The 18120-nt window shown below is 42.4% G+C and overlaps 1 protein-coding gene and 1 non-coding gene across 3 annotated transcripts in view; one reads left to right on the top strand and one right to left on the bottom strand.

Annotated features, from left to right (window-relative positions):
- The window catches only part of PAX5 (paired box 5), a 262740-nt gene that overhangs the window by 98038 nt on the left and 146582 nt on the right, over window positions 1-18120 (top strand). The gene's annotated exons all lie outside the window — the stretch shown is intronic.
- On the bottom strand, window positions 8199-8336 carry LOC119948265. The gene has a single exon (XR_005456672.1). It is a non-coding gene; the product is annotated as a small nucleolar RNA SNORA7 (small nucleolar RNA).

The following is an 18120-nucleotide window of genomic DNA, read 5'->3' as shown; positions in this document are numbered from 1 at the left end:
AACATGAGCTTTTTTACATTTGAGCATGAGCTCAGGGGGCTGGGAATGTTGGAACATGGTGGCCTAGCAGAAAGAACACAGGATTGGGAGTCAGAAGACCTGGGTTCTAAGCCCAGCTCTGCCAATTGCCTGCTCTGTGACTTTGGGCAAGTCACTTAACTTCTCTGTGCCTCAGTTTCTTCATCAGTAAAAGAGGGATTAAAATGCTGTTCTTCCTCCCTCTTGTACCATGAGCCCTGTGTGGAACAGAGGCTCTGTCTGACCTGACTGTATTGTATCCACTGCAGTGCTTAGCACAGTGCTTTGCACATAGTGAGCCCTTAACAATATTATTGTTGTTTTTATTATTATATTTTGAATCTCAAAAAGGAATAAAATTTATGTAAGGTGGGTATTGGTTAGTCTCTTTTTCACTCCCCTGTTGAACGTGCACACACACACACACACACACACACACACACACACTCTCTCTCTCTCTCTCTCTCTTTCTCTCTCTCGTTATCCTTGGTACTAAAAGGATTCCACTGACAGTGTGAAATTCACCCATGGGTGCATGTGTGATTGAAAAGTCCAATGCAGAACCCGCCCCCTTGGCCACTTTGTGCCCGCACAAAAGATGACCATCCTTACACATTATTTACAAATCTGTGAACAATGACATGCTCTAGGCAATAGGTGTAATCTTCAGCGCCTGCTGTCCACGGTTCCTGCAGTTCTACCATGTGTCTTCTCCTCCCCACTTAGGAGTTAGCTTATTCAGTTTAATCATTTGCCAACCAAACTCCCCGGCTTGAATGCCACTTCATTCGGGAGCTTTGCTTGCCTGAGAGAGAATGTGTGGTCCAATTATTTTTAGAGCTATCTGAAATAACATAGTAATGTTATCATGGCTCAGCATGAGTCAATAATTCCAGCCGTCATTGTTTCAAATGAACAAAATGACTTTTGGTCGATACTAGCCGGTCGCAAAAATAACTTGGGGTCATTATGGTATCAGAGTACAATGAACATTATTTATACAGTATCTATTGTAACAGGGCATTCTGATGTTTAATCCCCATTTTTCAGTTGTGTTTTCTATTGTGCACTAGGTGATTTCTTTTCACAGGATACAAGATATCTGGTACTGTAACCTTTCTCTTGAATCAAATAGCAGAAAAATGCCTGTTTTCACAATACAGAAGGCAAACGTGGGACCCCGTCTTTTTTGTGAGTGAATTTGTCCACCTCCTTTCCCCCTCCCTTGTCCTGACAAAGTGAATTTAGTTTACAGAAGAATTATCTCTTGAATTTCCAGGGGGTTGTACCTTGTTGTGACATGTCATGTTGGGTAGTGTCAGTCACAGTGTGTTATGTGACACAATGTTACACAGTGTGATTGATGCAGCCTGGTGTACTGCATGACAATTGGATGTGTCTTGAGAGAAATTTCCCGAAGAGGGCTACCAAAATCATGAATTTTACTAACAGATTCCTGCAGTGAGGTTTCATTGGTTTCATCTTACGGCCTGGGAATTGATATAACCTACCTAGCAGCCCGGTGCATGGGGATTACACAGGGAATGTAGAACCAATAATTTGGAGAGCCGACTTCATTCATTCATTCATTTATTCATTCAATCATATTTGAGCGCTTACTGTATATTATACTAAGCACTTGGGAGAGTACAATATAACAATAAACAGACATATTCCCTGTCCACAATGAGCTTACAGTCTCCTGAGCTACTGAGGGAATTTCTGGTTTTCCAAAACACTAACTAGGAAGGATGAAACATAGTGTTGCTTCTATTACTTCTCCTATTTGGTAGAAAGGGTATCCAATAAGCTGCCTTCTCTTTCTTAGAAATAATCCCAAATTATGAAGAAAATTGTATATCTTTAGGGGGGTTAATGGACAGCGCCGTTAGGAAAACTAGACTATCGAGAAGCAGTGTGGCTTAGTGGATAGAGCATGGGCCTGGTAGAAGGTTGTGGGTTCTAATCCCGGCTCTGCCATTTGTCCGCTGTGTGACCTTGGACAAGTCACTTCACTTCTCTATGCTGCAGTTACCTCATCCGTAAAATAGGGATTGAGACTGTGAGCCCCACATGGGACAGGGACTATGACCAATCCGATTTGCTTGTATCCGTCCCAGCATTTAGTACAGTGCCTGGCACAAAATAAGCACTTAACAAATACCACAGTTATTATTATTATTATTATCATCATCATTATTTTATTGTTTGTGTTGCCCCATGTTGGCTGGATTCGTTTCTACCGACTCTATTATACTGTACTTTCCCAAGAGCTTAGTACAGTGCTCTGCATGCAGTAAGCCCTCAATAAATATGATTGAATGAATGATGAAAGAAGAAGGTGCCAAATGTAAAACTTTATCTTTTTTGAGTATGAAAAAGGATCTGTCTGTTGCTAAAACCTCACCATCCTTCCTTTGTGCTATACTTTATTCTTGTTTGGATTAAATGAATACAGTTAGGATATATTATTTTCATTCATTATTTTCAATTTTCATCCATTATTTTGATCCATATTAATGCCATTTCTCACTACCTTGTTTTCTGCAAGTTTGAAAATAGTGGGCAAGTCCTGAACAATGCAACTTCACTTGACCTCGCCTGTCTAAGCCCCCCTTTCCTCTTCTCCCACTCCCTTCTGTGTTGCCCTGACTTGCTCCCATTGTTCAGCCCCCATCCCATCCCCACAGCACTTATGTACATATCTGTAATTCATTTATTTATATTAATGTCTCTCTCCCCGCCTCTGAACTGTAAACTTGTTGTGGGCAGGGAATGTGAATGTGTCTATCTGTTGTTGTACTCTCCCAAGTGCTTAGTACAGTGCTCTGCACACGATAAGTGCTCAGTAAATATGATTGAAAGAATGAATGAGTAATTCAGAATGTACTTTCATGGGAATGTTTAAGGGACTATCGATGTGGCACTCCTTCTCATGCGTACAGTCTCACTGCCTTCAAACTGGAAGGCAGTTCTGCACATATAATTCAGCGTTCATGGTACTTCATAACCTATATTTACTCTCTGATTTCCTCCCTTTCCTTTTACTGCTGCCAAAGGAAGTTGGCTCCAAAGTAGAATTTTTTTTTTACATAATCTGCACTCTGGTTAACAAATTTCAGTTAATCAGACATAGGAGAATATGCAGAGTGAGGAGGGTATTCAGCTGTAAATTTAACCAAAACACAGAGCATGTCCTGTCAATTCAGCTGCCCTACAGCCTTAAAGAGGCAATCAGAGAAAGTGACAGACCAATAGAGGGAGTAGGTAAGGCTTAAATCGGCATATACCCAAAGACTCACAGACATACACAATGCACACATCTGTGGAGACCTCCCCCGCACCCAAATACTCTAATAAAATGGTCTATTGGGGAAGCCTGTTAAGCCAATAGCCACCTCCTGTGGAATGAGACGTACAGATGATATGCTTTTGGATCTTATCCTTGTCTTTCTTTGCATCCATTGAGTTAATCCCAGTGAAGAAGTCCTGTTGGTGTCAGGTGGTTTGAAAACATTTAGCCTGAGGATAAGATGAGTTGACCTTGAGCTCTCTTCTATTCTTGGTTTTCTATGATTGATTTCAAAGGATCGATCTGTGCTTTGGCCAGCTTTGTGGTGATGTCCTGTTCTGTTTTTGTAAGGCCATTTGCTTTCTAAAGTTTTCATTTGGCTTGAGAGGTTTTATTAAGCCTTATGGGAAGCAGCATGGCTTAGTGGAAAGAGCACGGGCTTTGGAATCAGAGGTCATGGGTTCAAATCCCAGCTCCGCCACTTGTCAGCTGTGTGACTTTGGGCAAGCCATTTAACGTCTCTGTGCCTCAGTTACCTCATCTGTAAAATGGAGATGAAGACTGTGAGCCCCACGTGGGACAACCTGATGGCCTTGCATCTACCCCAGCACTTAGAACAGTGCTTGGCACATAGTAAGCGCTTAACAAATACTATCATTACTGTTATTATTAAAGGAGGAGCATTGCCTGGTGGAAAGCACACAGATCTGGGTTCTAATCCCAGCTCTGCTACTTGTCTGCTGTGTGACCTTGGGCAAGTCACTTAACTTCTCTGGGCCTCAGTCACCTCATCTGTAAAATGGGGGTGAAGACTGGGAGCCCCATGTGGGACAGGGACTGTGTCCAACTTAATTAGCTTGTATCTATCTCAGTGCTTTGCCCAGTGCCTGGCAAATATTTGTAAGTGCTTAATATTTGTAGTATTTGTAAGTGCTTAACAAATATTATAAAAAAGGGAGCCTGAACTTTTCAGTTATTTGATGATTAGAATGTACTGAGGACATGATGCTGGTATCTCCACACGTACTAGATGAGGGAGTATGCACAAGTTGTTAGAGATGGGCGTGCATGTGTGTGTCACTGTCAGAACTGATAGCACAAAAAGTATGAAGTTCTTCCCCAGTTAATTCTTACCACCCCAAATCACATCAACCTAACAGCCACCTTTATTGCTTATAGATACTCATCCATCAATAGGTATATAGATTGGTGGTATACATTAATTTGAATACACTACTCATCTATTCAAGTGTTTATTCACTTTCCATACTTTCACAACTAAATATAGATCTTTGTTCTTGTTTGACTTTTTGCAAATCATTTATGTCTATATATCTCCCCCTAGTCTGTTATACACTCCTTGAGGTGAGGAACCATGCCGTTTACCTCTGTTGTACTCTTCCAAGCACTTAGTACATTGCTCTCCCCCAGTTGGTACTCAGTAAATGCCATCGATTGATGTTGCTGTCCAGTCATGAGGAAAGAGAGAGGACAGAGAGGAGAGTTATATAAACAGGGTCAGGGCACAGTATAAAATGCCTAGGCTTGGTACGGGTTCAGGGCATTGGTGTTGGTAATTTACTACAGGAGCCTCATGATTTTGTTCAGAAAAAGGCTTGAGATGGAACTGATCCAAGCAGCACTAAGCGGATTCACAAATTGGAAGCGAGGTTTTTGGATCTGATGGTAGATTCTTTACCAAGCAGAATTTGCATATCTGGCAGCTAGATCACTCGCTTCCCAAAGTCAAAGCTAACAGGAGGTTCTGTGCACAATCTGACAGAGTCATGATTTACAGACCTCTTAAACATTTTCAGTTTCTCGACAGAATAGTATATGAGGCAGATGTAGTGTCCGGCCGCTCAGGAGCAAAGAGCTCCTGATCATCATCTAACTTTGAGGACCGAGATTGTTCAGATGTTTGTTGGTCCTTCCTGGCTACCCTTCCGACAGATGAGTCAGTGACAGAACGTGATGGGCGAGTTATTCTTGCATACAATATTTATGTCTAGTCTCTTTTAGACTAGGTTCCCCAGGAGGGCAGGGAAAGAGTCTTTCTACCTGTTGTGGATCAACTAGGTATTTTCAATCAATCGTATTTATTGAGCCCTTACTAAATACTGTACTAAGCACTTGGGATTTTACCCTATTAAGCTTGTAAATATTAATTGCGTCAACTCTTTTTGATCCTTTGACAGGTCATGCAGTCTGTGAGTGGGAAGGTGAATGTGCCATGTGTGCATGTGTGCGTATCATGATCAGCTCCTCCTTTAAGAAAAAAGACCAAACTTTCTGAACCTGACTGCATATACAGATTACAATAAGTGGAATGATAACATTATTCACTATATGTTTGGGTAATAGTAATATTGACCTACTTCCCACTGTCCATGTTAACCCTAGAGCAGAAGGGGAAAAAAAAATCTATAAGCAAATAAACTTGGCTGTTGACTTGTTTAATGGACCGCGGTGATAATGCAGGGCCAGCTAATTTAAATGGAAAGTCCTTGCATGTCTCTACATTTTCATACTGAAAACAGCGAGGAGTACTGTTTTTTGGTCTCATCTTTTGGGTAAATCTGCCTATGTTGGTTGGACACAGTCCCTGTCTCACGTGGGGCTCACAGTCTTAATCCCCATTTTACAGATGAGATAACTTAGACCAGAGAGGTTAAGTGACTTGTCCAAGGTCACACAGCAGAACTAGCCTGGAGCTCCCTCTCCCTCCATATACTCTAGACCACCACTCTCTCCACCTTCAAAGCATTATTAAGGTCACATCTCCTCCAAGAGGCCTTTCCCGACTAAACCCTCTTTTCCCCAGCTTGCTCTCCCTTCTGCATTATCTATGCACTTGGATCTGTGACCTTTGGGCATTTGATATTCACCCCCCCCACCACCAACTGCACAGCACTTGTGCATATCCTTAAATTATATATAATAAATTACTTATTCATTCATATTAATGTCTGTCTCCCCCTCTAAACTGTAGGCTCACTACGGGCAGGGAACATGTCCACTAATTCTATTGTATCACACTCTTCTAAGCACTTAGTACAGTGCTCTGCAAATAGTAAGCACTCAGTAAATGCCATTGATGGATAGAACATACTTGGCGGTTACTCCTTTGTCTTGAATAGTTCGGAAGAGAATTTCGACTCTGGCTTTGAAATTGCTATTCTTTTCAAGCTCACTTTGCAGGCATTTTCCACATTTATAAGGCAATTTCATCCAAAGGAAGGGCATTTTAAAGCATATTCCCAACATTAAAGTGAAAATTGTGGACATCCTGAAACCATGCTTTTAGATTTTAAGAGGGGTTTTCTGGTGAGAGGCAAACAGAAAATGTTGCAGAAGTGCAGCAAAATGAAGCGTGATGATGATGGTATTTGTTAAGTGCTTACTATGTCCCAAGCACTGTTCTAAGCGTTAGGGTAGATACAAGGTTATCAGGTTGTTCCACGTGGGGCTCACGGTCTTAATCCCCATTTTACAGATGAGGTAACTGAGGCACAGAGAAGTTAAGTGACTTGCCCAAGGTGACACAGCTGATAAATGGCAGAGCGGGATTAGAACCCACGACCTCTGACTCCTAAACCCAGGCTTTTCCCACTAAGCCACGCTGCTTCTCTATGCTTCTCATGCATGTTCCTCAGTGGTCTTCTTAATAATAATAATGATAACAATTGTGGTATTTGTTAAGCACTTGCTATGTGCCAGGCACTGTGCTAAGCTCTGTGGTGGATACAAGCAACTTGGGTTGGACACAGTCCCTGTCCCACACGGGGATCTTGAAACCCATATCTTGAGGTTCCTCCAAGATGGTTCTGAGAGTCACATTTTTAGCTCCATTATCTGCATCTCATGAAGTAGGTAGCAAGTGTCAGAATGCCTATTGTTTAGGTGAATTCTGAGAAGGAAATGAACAAAGGAGAAGAGTTAAATTAAAGGAAGTCATTCCAGGTGCATGAGGTGGCAAAAATAATCTATGGATAAATGAGTAAGCTATGGAAGACAAAAAAGGCATATGTTGGGCAACAGTTAAGGGAACCTTTGGGCAGAAGGTGGAATGGTGGGAAGAAATGTCAAAAGTCCCATGTATGACATGGACAGTGTACAACCCAATTACCTTGTATTTATTCCAGCACTTAAAACAGTGCCTAGCACATAGGAAGCATTAACAAATACCATAAAAATACCCCAAAAACCAGGGAAGCAGAAGAACAGAAAAGACCAAGATGAGACCTGTGAATTTAGGCCTGATTGGGAACAAGTTGGGTGAGCTAGAAAAGATGTAACATCTTTTGATGTTACATCAAAAGTTATTTTGGCAAGGGTCATAGAAGAATCGGAAAGGACAAGTGTGGACGTTAGAAGTGTAATAATGTTGCTGCCTCTATGATAAAAAGATGCACTAGAAAAAAGGGATTGTACTTCCCAAGCACTTAGTACAGTGCTCTGCACTCAGTAAGCACTCAATAAATACGATTTGATTGATTGATTGTAGTATGGGAATGGTGACATTGGAACCTTGGCAACACAGGACAGGTATATTTTTTTCTAGAGAAATTTTCCAGTAGTAAATCATTTTTTCTTTTGACTGACTGCGTGGGAAAAACTTAACATTAGCTGTTTTTAATCTAATGGGGGTTTTGCTATGTCTTGTTTTATCTAATGCCATCGAGTCGTTTTCGACCCATAGCGACACCAAGGACACATCTCTCCCAGAGCACCCCACTCTCGATCTGATATTGTGGTAGTGTATCCATAGAGTTTTCTTGGTTAAAATCCAGAAGTGGTTTACTATTGCCTCCTTCCATGCCATGAACTTGAGTCTCTGCCCTCGACTCTCTCCCATGCTGCTCCTGCCCAGCTTGGGTGAGTTTTGACTTGTAGCAGATTGCCTTCCACTCGCTAGCCACTGGCCAAGCTAGGAATGGAATGAGCAGGCCTCTGCCTGACTCTCCCTCTCGTAGCCGAGACTGGTAGAGTACTGGAAACTCTCCAGTTATGACCCTGAGTGGGGTTTTGCTATGTAGATTGGATTAATGTTTGTGGATCCTGGTACCCGCTGGTACTCTCTGAACCACCTCATGAGCACTGATGTGAGCAATATGATGGGCAGAAATGATTTCAAGATATCACCTCTTCTCTCCCCACTTGCCTTCCCACCCTGGCACTTCCCTGTGAGTGGGTAGGAAGCATTTCTACCAACTGTATTATATTGTATTCTCCCAAGCCCTTAGTACAACCTTTTTTTTTGTTTGTTTTTACACATGGTCTTTGTTAACCACTTACTATGGGCCAGACACTGTTCTAAGCTCTGGGGTAGAACAAGCCCATGTCGGGCTCACAGTCTTAACCCCCATTTTATAGATGAGGTAACTAAGACCAGAGAGGTTAAGTGACTTGCCCAAGGTCATACAGCAGACAAGTGGCAGAGACAGCATTAGATCCCAGGTCCTTCTGACTCCCAAGCCTGGGTTCTATCCACTGGGCCATGTTGTTTTTCCGTGGTATTTTCAATCAGTGGTATTTATTGAGTGCTTAATATATGCAGAGCACTGTACAAAGCACTTAGGAGTGTACAACAGTCAGTCAGTCTATTGTATTTTTTGAGCACGTACTGTGTGCAGAGCACTGTACTAAGTGCTTGGGAGACACATTCCCTGCCCACAACGAGCTTACAGGCTTACAATAAACACCCAATAAATTGATTGGTTGAGGGAGGGAGTTCAAAGCAGTTCTCAGAGCACAGACAGACTAATGATGGATTGAGGTGGAAGAGCACTGAGCCAAAGCTATTAGCATTTCTATGTTGAAGTTGTCAACTAGTACATTTCCAGACCGATCAGGAGCAAAAATCCGAAGACCTTGCCAGAACCAGAAAATGGCAGAAAATGACTGAAGCAGTTATAGTGAAGACTGGAAAAAAACAAAACAAACCACTAAAGTGCAGTGCTGAAAATAAAAAAAAATCTAACTGGAATTTTGTCAGTGATGGTTGGACTTTTGGGAGAGGAGAGTGGTGGGTTGACAAGTGGGCTTTCCGGGGTCAGAGGTGGGAGTTCAGTAGTAGTAGTAATATTTATTAAGTAGTATATTGTCCTGGGCACTTGGGAAGTGTAGAATGTCCAAGTGATATGTTTCTTGCCCACAAGGAGCTTGCATTCAAACCGGTGAGATAGCATGTTTACAACTAGAGTGGTCAAAATAAATAAATAAAGGAGAAGCAGCATGGCACAGTGGATAGAGCACTGGCCTGGGAGTCAGAAGGTTATGGGTTCTAATCCCCCCCACACACACACACCTGTCTGCTGTGTGATCTTGGGCAAGTTACTTCGCTTCTCTGTGCCTCAGTTACCTCATCTGTAAAATGGGGATTGAGACTGTGAGCCCCATGTTGGATGGGGACTGTGTCCAACCTGATTTGCTTGTATCCACCCCAGTGCTTAATACAGTACCTGGTACATGGTAAGTGCTTAACAAATACTGTCATTATTATAATTATTGAGACATATTCATGGATTGTAGGAGGTATAAATAAGTTTATAAGGGCTAAGTTTAGGAGCAAAAATAGCCTTTACTTGCAAATATCAGTTTGTCCTGACTCTTCCTGTCATAAAAAGAGAAAGTTTTTTTTACCCTCCATTACAGTGTAGAAAACTAGCTTTTGTCTGAAGGCAGGGGGAATGGATTAGATGACCTCTCGAGGTCAAAGTCTCAGGTGTAGCCACTTACCAAAGTCAGGGAATAGTTTCGACAAAGTATCCAGTTTAACTCACAAACACTATCATTCCAGGATTTTTTTTTAAAAAGTGCTTCCATTAAAATTAAGCATAGAACCTGGTGTTTTGCGCAGAGTTCCTAAAGGAAAATAGGTACTAATGGCGAAACCGGAAGCAAGAATGATGTATTTTTAGAAAAGGAAGTCAGTTCTGATGTTCAGGACCTACACTGAGATAGTGATGCATGTAGATTGTCACGTGTAGGTAAATGCTGAACACATAGGTAGGCCAACTCTGTAGGCAAACAGGTTCTCCATGGTACATTTTAGAAGCAATCTAACTCTACCATCTTTTCTTGGAAGTCATATGAAAACTGCTTGCATTCTGTAATGCCTCAGGACAATGCTCAGCTTGTAGAAATGGAAAAATACTGGGCTCATGAGATCAGCTGTTATCCTGTACATAGAGACTGGGGGAACCTTTCCAAGTACATCAGAATATCAACTCAATTCCTGTGCCCGATGAGACTCTTTATAAAGACACTTGGGCTAGTCTAGTATGAAATCAGAGAAGTTTCTTTTAATTGTATTTGTTAAGTGCTTACTTTGTGCCAGGCACTGTAATAAGCACAGGGGTAGATATAAGCTAATCGGGTTGGACACAGTCCCTGTCCCACATAAGGCTCACAATCTTAACCCCCATTTTACAGTTGAGGTAACTGAGGCCCAGATAAGTTTAATGACTTGACCAAGGTCACACAGCAGACACGTGGCAGAGCTGGGATTAGAACCTAGGTCCTAGAGCTGAAGTTTTAAAAATTGTTGGGTCCCTTTCCCCTAGTACTGATTGAGGTACGTTTCCCAAAAAGGCGCTGTACCTGAGATTGGCTGAGATCCTGTTCAGCTCTTGTCCCAGAAGGGAAAGACAGCGGCATGGAAACCTCAGTGTGTGTCTGTGTCCCAGGCAGCCAATTTCTTTTCTGTTGCCATTCTTAATTTCAGGGGTAGTAGAGTCCCGATGGGGAATTGCAAACACACATCAACAGTGCTTTTCATTTCACTTACAAGAATACAACATTCCGCCGCCTGCTACGGTCCTTACTGCTTCTCTGTGGGAACTAACCTCTTGGCAACATCAACCTGATGCGTCAGAGAAACTAGCCAAAGAGTAAAATGATTTTTGACCTACAGACTGTGTGATACCTACTTCTGGAAAACTCTTTCTGGGATAATCCATCAAATCACTCTCAGACTGACAGTTGTGACCCCTGTCATCTGGGACAGATGGAAGTTCGTACTTTTCTGGAAGCCTGCCTCTTTAAGTCCTTTTGGTGTGAAACATCCACTGAAGTTGGTGAGCATTTTGATTGGGTGAAGACTGGGAAAAATTAATGAGGGTGGCACTAGGGACGCAAGTGAAGCAGGAAAGGTGTTCTGAGAGAAGTGCTGGGGTACTGAATGGCTGAACTTTTCCCGATCTCTACCTGGCATCAGATCTTGGAGGGGAGGGAGGGATTTGACACTAGACACTCTTTTACTTCCCTGACTCAAGTGCATTTTCCCTTTTGGATGGAGGGACTCGGACTTGGGTGAAGTGAGATTACCTTTGTTTGATAATTCCCTGAGAGGATGGTTTGTGGTTGCTGTGTTCTCTTTTGGGCGAAATTTAGAACTTTAGAGGTTTCAGGGCTGCAGGACAGGTCCTGAGGCTGAGCCCCAGCATGCCGTAGCAATCAATAAATCAATGATATTTACTGAGTGCTTATTGTGTGCAGAACACTGTATGAAGCATTATGGTGACATGGCAGAGCACCAGTCCAGAAGACAGAGGACCTGGGTTCAAGTCCAAGCTGTGCCACTAACCTGTGGTGTGACTGTGGGCAAGTCACTTAACTTCTCTGTATATCAGTTTCCCCATCTGTAAAATGGGGATAATAATACCTGCCTTCTTGCCCTACCTCACAAGGTTGTTGTGAGGGCTGAAATGAACTACTTAATGTGAGAGTGCTTTGGCAATAAAAGCTCTAGAGAAAACCAAGGCCCTCTAGACTGTAAGTTCATTGTGAGCAGGGAATGAGTCTGTTATATTGCACTCTCCCAAGCATTTAGTACAGTGTTCTGCACACAGTAATTGCTCAATAAATACTATTGATTGATGCAGTACAATGGAGTTGATAGACACGTTCCCTGGGCACAAGGAGCTTAATAATAATAATGGTATTTGTTAAGCACTTACTATGTGCCAAGCACTGTTCTAAATGCTGGGGTAGATACAAGACAATCAGGTTGTCCCATGTGGGGCTCACAGTCTTAATCCCCATTTTACAGATGAGGTAACTGAGGCACAGAGAAGTTATGTGACTTGCTCAAAGTCACACAGCTGATAAATGGCAGAGCCAGGATTAGAACCCATGACCTGTGACTCCCAAGCCTGGGCTCTTGCCACTAAGCCACACTGCTTCTCATGATAATACCTGTGTTTCTGGATGGTGCTTTTATTACCAAAGTGCTTTACATTAATTATTTATTTATTTACTCCTCTCAACACCCCTGTGTGGTAGGGTTCAGGTATTATTACCCCCAGTTTACAAATGGGGAAACTGAGGCATGGGAAGGTTAAGCAACTTGCCCAAAGCCACACAGCGATCGGGTGTCAGAGCTGGGACTCAAACCCGGGACCTCCAGCTTTCAGGCCCATGGCTCTTCCACCTCACCACGCTGCCTCCCCAAACTAAAAGGAGAGACAGACATAAAAATAAATTACAGCTGGATATGTACATAAGCACTCTGGGGCAGGGGGAGGGGTGGACCCAAGTGCAGACATGATGCGGAAGTGAGGGCTTAATTGGGAAAGGGCTCTTGGAGGGGATGTGATTTTAGTAGGGCTTAGAGGATGGATAAAGAGGTGGTCTGTTGGAATATAGCAATGAAAGACTGGATTTCTAAATGTGAGTGCATGGGCACGTGTGTGAACAGTGCTTTGCACATAGTAAATGCTTAACAAATACCAGCATGATTATTATTATTATTATTATTATTATTTCCTGGTGAAGATAAAACTGCAGAAGGGGTTTGAAGATGGGGAGAGCTAAGGGCTAGTGGATACAGACGGGGAGATCATGAACAAGAGGTCAGTGGTGGGAGAGATGAGAACGTAGAATAGTGAGTAGGTTGGATTGGAGTAAGGAAAAGTATGAGCTGTGGCGTAATAAGGGAAGAGAGTGGTTAAGAAGGGCTAAAGGTGATGGAGTGCTTTAAAGCTGATGGGAGTCGTTTTTGCTTTCTGTGAAGGGGAATGGGAAATCACTGAAGGGTACAGAGTACAGAGAGACATATGTCGAATGCCTTTTCAGAAAAATGATCTGGGTAGTAGAGTGAAGTGTGGAATGGAGAGGGAGAAGCTGGAGGTAGGGAGGTTTGCGAGGAAGCTGATGCAGTAGTCAAATTGGGTTATGACAAAAAAATAAATAATGGCATTTGTTAAGCGCTTACTATGTGCAAAGCACTGTTCTAAGTGCTAGGGAAGATACAAGGTGATCAGGTTGTCCCACATGGGGCTCGCAGTCTTAATCCCCATTTTACAGATGAGGTAACTGAGGCACAGAGAAGTTGTGACGTGCTCAAAGTCACGCAGCTGACAAGTGGCAGAGCCGGGATTTGAACCCATGACCTCTGACTCCCAAGCCCATGCTCTTTCCATTGAGCAACTCTGCTTCTCTAATGCTTGGACCAGTGAGGTGGCAGTTTGGATGGCGAGGAAGTGGTGGATTCTGGAGATGTTGTAGAGGAAGGACAAACAGATTTTGGTGACAGACTGAATATGGGGATGAGAAAGAGGAGTGAAGAATAATGCTGTTGTGGGCAGGGAACGTGTTAACTAACTCCATTCTATTTTACTCTCCCAAACACTTTGTACAGTGCTCTACACATAGTAAGCACTCAATAAATGCCATTGATGTTGATGATAATGCCAAAGTTATGATCTTGAGAGACAGAGGATGGTGATGTTGTCAACTGATGGGGAAGTTAGATGAAAGGAAGATGAGAAATTCAGTTTCTCACATATTGAGCTGGAGGCGCTGGCAGGACACTCACGTAGAACATCCTGGAGGCAGGAGGAAATGTGAGATTGCGGAGAAGGAGAGGGATCAGGACTAGGGGGGTAGATTTGAGAGTCATTTGGATAGAGGTGATCGTTGAAGCTGTGGGAGTGGATGAGGTCCTTAAGGGATTGGGTGTGAATTGGGAAAAGAAGGGGACCTAGAACAGAGCCCTTAGAGATCAACACTGTTAGAGGGTGGGAGGCAGAGGAGGAGCCAGCAAGGGAGACCAAGAAAGATAACTGTGTCAGGAAAAACCACGATTGGAAAATGTTTCTGGAAGAAGGGAGTTGCTGGGCACGGTCCAAATAGCTCTATCTGGCAAGACATCTAGGGATTCCTATATGACTTCACTTGGGGGCCAGTAGTTGGAAAACTGAGGCCTAGTCTGGGGGCCCCTGGATATTTGCTGGATTTTCCCTTGGGAGAATGTTCCAGAACGAGGCAGAAGCAGATTTTTCTAGACTGACCCTGAAAGGTGAGGGTTAATACTTTAGACTAGAAAGATTCCGGTTGGCATTGATTTGGTCTTTGCAGGGATTCAAGGTATTGGTTTAGTGGAAACGCTGATGTTTTCACTATGAGTCTTCCTTTAGGAATTTGGAAGAGATTTCTACCTCCGTTGTTTGGTAGGGAATTTTGAGGTTTTTCAGATGCTCTGCCAATTATATCTATTTTTGTTTATTATTAATGATACTACTACTACTAGTAATTATAGTATTTGTTAAGCGCTTACAAGGTAATCAGGTCATCCTACATGGGGCTCACAGTTTCAGTCCCCATTTTACAGATGAGGTAACTGAGGCACAAAGAAGTGACTTGCCCAAGGTCACACAGCAGACAGGTGTCGGAGTTGGGATTATAACCCACGACCTCTGACTCCCAAGCCCATGCTCTTGCCACTCAGCCACGCTGCTTCTCTTTTAATCCTTTGACTCTTCAAGTGGCCCCTTTTCCATGATAGGAGCAGAGCACAATTTCCGCTTTGGAAATCTGCTTAACTGTATGCTCTCATCATTTTTTTATTCAGCACTATTCATCACCTATGACTATTTTACAGTTGGAAAAACTGCAGCAAATGAGAGGTTAGGTAGCAGTAGCAGTAGCACTCATTGAATGCCCACTGGATGCCCTGCACTGTACTAAGTGTTTGGGAAGAATAAAACAAGTCTGTTCATTCATTCAATTGTATTTTTCAGGTGCTTACTGTGTGCAAAGCACTGAACTAAACGCTTGGGAGTGTACAATATAGACTGAACAGACACATACCCTGCCCACAACAAGCTTACAGTCTAGAAGGGGAGATAGACATTAATATAAATAAACTACGGATACACACATAAGTGGGACAAAAAAGGGCAATGCGAGCGACATATCCCCTGCCCATGAGTTACACCCCAACAGGGGAGACAGCCATAGAAGTAAGGTCACAGAGCAAGTCCATGTCTGAGCTAGGACTAAAATCCCTTCTGTTCAATTCCCAGTCCAGGGTGCCAACTGGCAAACCACCTAACTCTGCCTTTAGGGAGCCCAGAGAGAAAAGTTCTCGGCAGATATAAAGTATTATCATTGCAATGGCAATCTGCAGACTGATAATCTGCCCCTATTATTCTTTCCTCAACCAGACTAGGTATTACTTTCTCCCCCCTTGGAGTTCAGTATCTGTAGTAATAATAATAATAATGATAGTGGTATTAAGCACTTACTAATGTGCTAGGCACTGTACTAAGCGCTGGGGTGGATGCAAGCAAATCAGGTTGGACACAGTCCCTGTGCCACATGGAGCTCACAGTCTCAATCCCCATTCTATAGATGAGGGAACTGAGGCACAGAGAAGTGAAGTGGCTTACCCAGGGTCACACAGCAGACAAGTGGTGGAGCTGGGATTAGAATCCATGTCCTCTGACTCCCAAACCAGTGCTCTTGCCACTAAGCCATGCTGTTTCTTAGAAAAGGAGTTGGGGCTTCTTATATAATTCATTGATGACAACATTCCTATCTTGCAGGGGGATTGTGAAGATTGAACTTTAAACTGTAAAATGTGTAAAATGCTAGAAGCACTCAGAATAGACCCAAACCAGCAAAATAGTAATCATTTTCCTCCAAACTTTTCCGAGTCTGAAAATATGCTGATCAAACCAGAACTTCTCAGTGAGTAGTCCATCCATTATTATTCAAAGTATCAGCCAACACATTTCTATTTATGGAAAAATACAATTTCCTGGGTTTTTTTTTATGTGCTCTTCTTCCTTATAGATTTGTCCTATGTAGTGCTGTTGCTTTGGGTCATCCCATTGTATTCATTCCTTGTATTTTCCTCTCCACTTTTCTCAGCCCCTTGCATCCTGTCTCCTGCTCCCAACCATTTTCCCTTCCCTTTAAAGTCATTCAAACCTCACCATAAAAACAAAATCTGAGTGGGGGCAGCTTCCTTCCCTGGCTCCTGTATTGAATTTTACTGAACCCGCAATCTGAGCATTTACCGTTTTCACCCGATAAGCCTGGAATATTCACCCAGGTGTAAATGGGTCCTATAATTTGCTTACTGTTTTTAGAAAGAAAATGAGCCATTTCAGCTACAAGTGCTAATATTCTTTATTCTTTAGTGTGGTTTTGTGAGATTTTGATTTTAGCACAGGATGGTGGTGGTGGTGGTGTGTGTGTTTGTGTGTGTGTGTGTGTGAGATTTACTGAGCTGTGGTGTGCCACATGTCTTTAAAATTACACTGCCCATTTCCTGCTGAAATAATTTCTACAAAGAGTGCCTCCTATTACAGCAAGAGGAGCTGGGACGTCATGATTTATTATTATTTATGGTCCCAGAGCCTTGTTTATGCACGATGGGTTAGGTGCGCGGGATAGAAATGCCATTATGCAAATGACATTGAATGTCCTTACTGAGCCTAAATAATTTTTGTGTTGGACGATTAAACCTCATCTGTTATTGATATGGGCTGCAGTCGGGCTATTAAAGAGTCCCAACAGTACTTACTCCCAGTAATGGGAAAATTGAGAGGAAGAGGCTAAACAATTGCCTCAAGTGTGCTGTGATTGTCTGGTAGGAGTGGAACATAACAAACCCCCTGAATGGAAATCGTGTTTACTACTTAGGGATAAATAAAGAGGAAAGAACATGCTATAAATTACACTTTGTGATTTGAATCAGGGCACCAGAGAATTTGCATCTTTTCAATTTATTTATTTATTTATTTATTTATTTATTTATTTATTTATTTATTTATTTATTTTATTTATCTGGGGGCAAATACCAGAAGTCACCAGGAATGGTTCCTATACAGTATGCTGCTTGCTGAGGTGGGAGATGAGTGGGACGGGTGGTGTGGGGGAGGGAGGAGGAGGGAGCTGATCCAATCTTCTCAGAGAACAAGGGAGCTGCGTCGTCATTGCTCCTTTCTTTTTTTTTTTTTTTTTGACACAGCTGTGCAGTCACATTTTGATCAGTGTTGATAGCTTATGAATTCCAAAATTGACAAAATTTACAGAAAAATGAGGATAATCCATCTTCCTTAGCAGGCTGTCAGGACCTGGCTATACTTCATAATCCTCAATTACAGATGCTATTTTCAGACATTTACATGCAGATATTAGAACAAAATGAAAATGAGAAACAAAGAGAGAATGGAAATGCAGCTATTTATATGTATAAAAGAAAAACAACAGGTAAATTCAAGGCATTTAGATTGGATCTGGGGGTCCCTTTAGAAAGTCTGAGTGTGATTATATGCACATATGGATTTCAGGATGAAAGAGTGAAATGTTGCATCTCACACCAGGCATGTAAATAATATAAAGGTTTGGGTCAAAAACAGGTCAGTTCTTCAGAAATATCTGAGTAAATTTGTTCATGGCAGGGTGCACTAAATAATTCCTACTGTTTTAGGGGGTCCCTGGGGATTACTACCGAGATAACTGGATTAGCACTGAAAATGAAGTGCAGCTGTTAAATTCAAAAATCTCTCACA

Source organism: Tachyglossus aculeatus, chromosome X4 (genome assembly GCF_015852505.1).
Source record: "Tachyglossus aculeatus isolate mTacAcu1 chromosome X4, mTacAcu1.pri, whole genome shotgun sequence".
Lineage (NCBI taxonomy): Eukaryota > Metazoa > Chordata > Mammalia > Monotremata > Tachyglossidae > Tachyglossus > Tachyglossus aculeatus.
The sequence above is the reverse complement of the archived record's forward strand: the minus strand, read 5'-3'. Positions and strand labels throughout refer to the sequence as shown.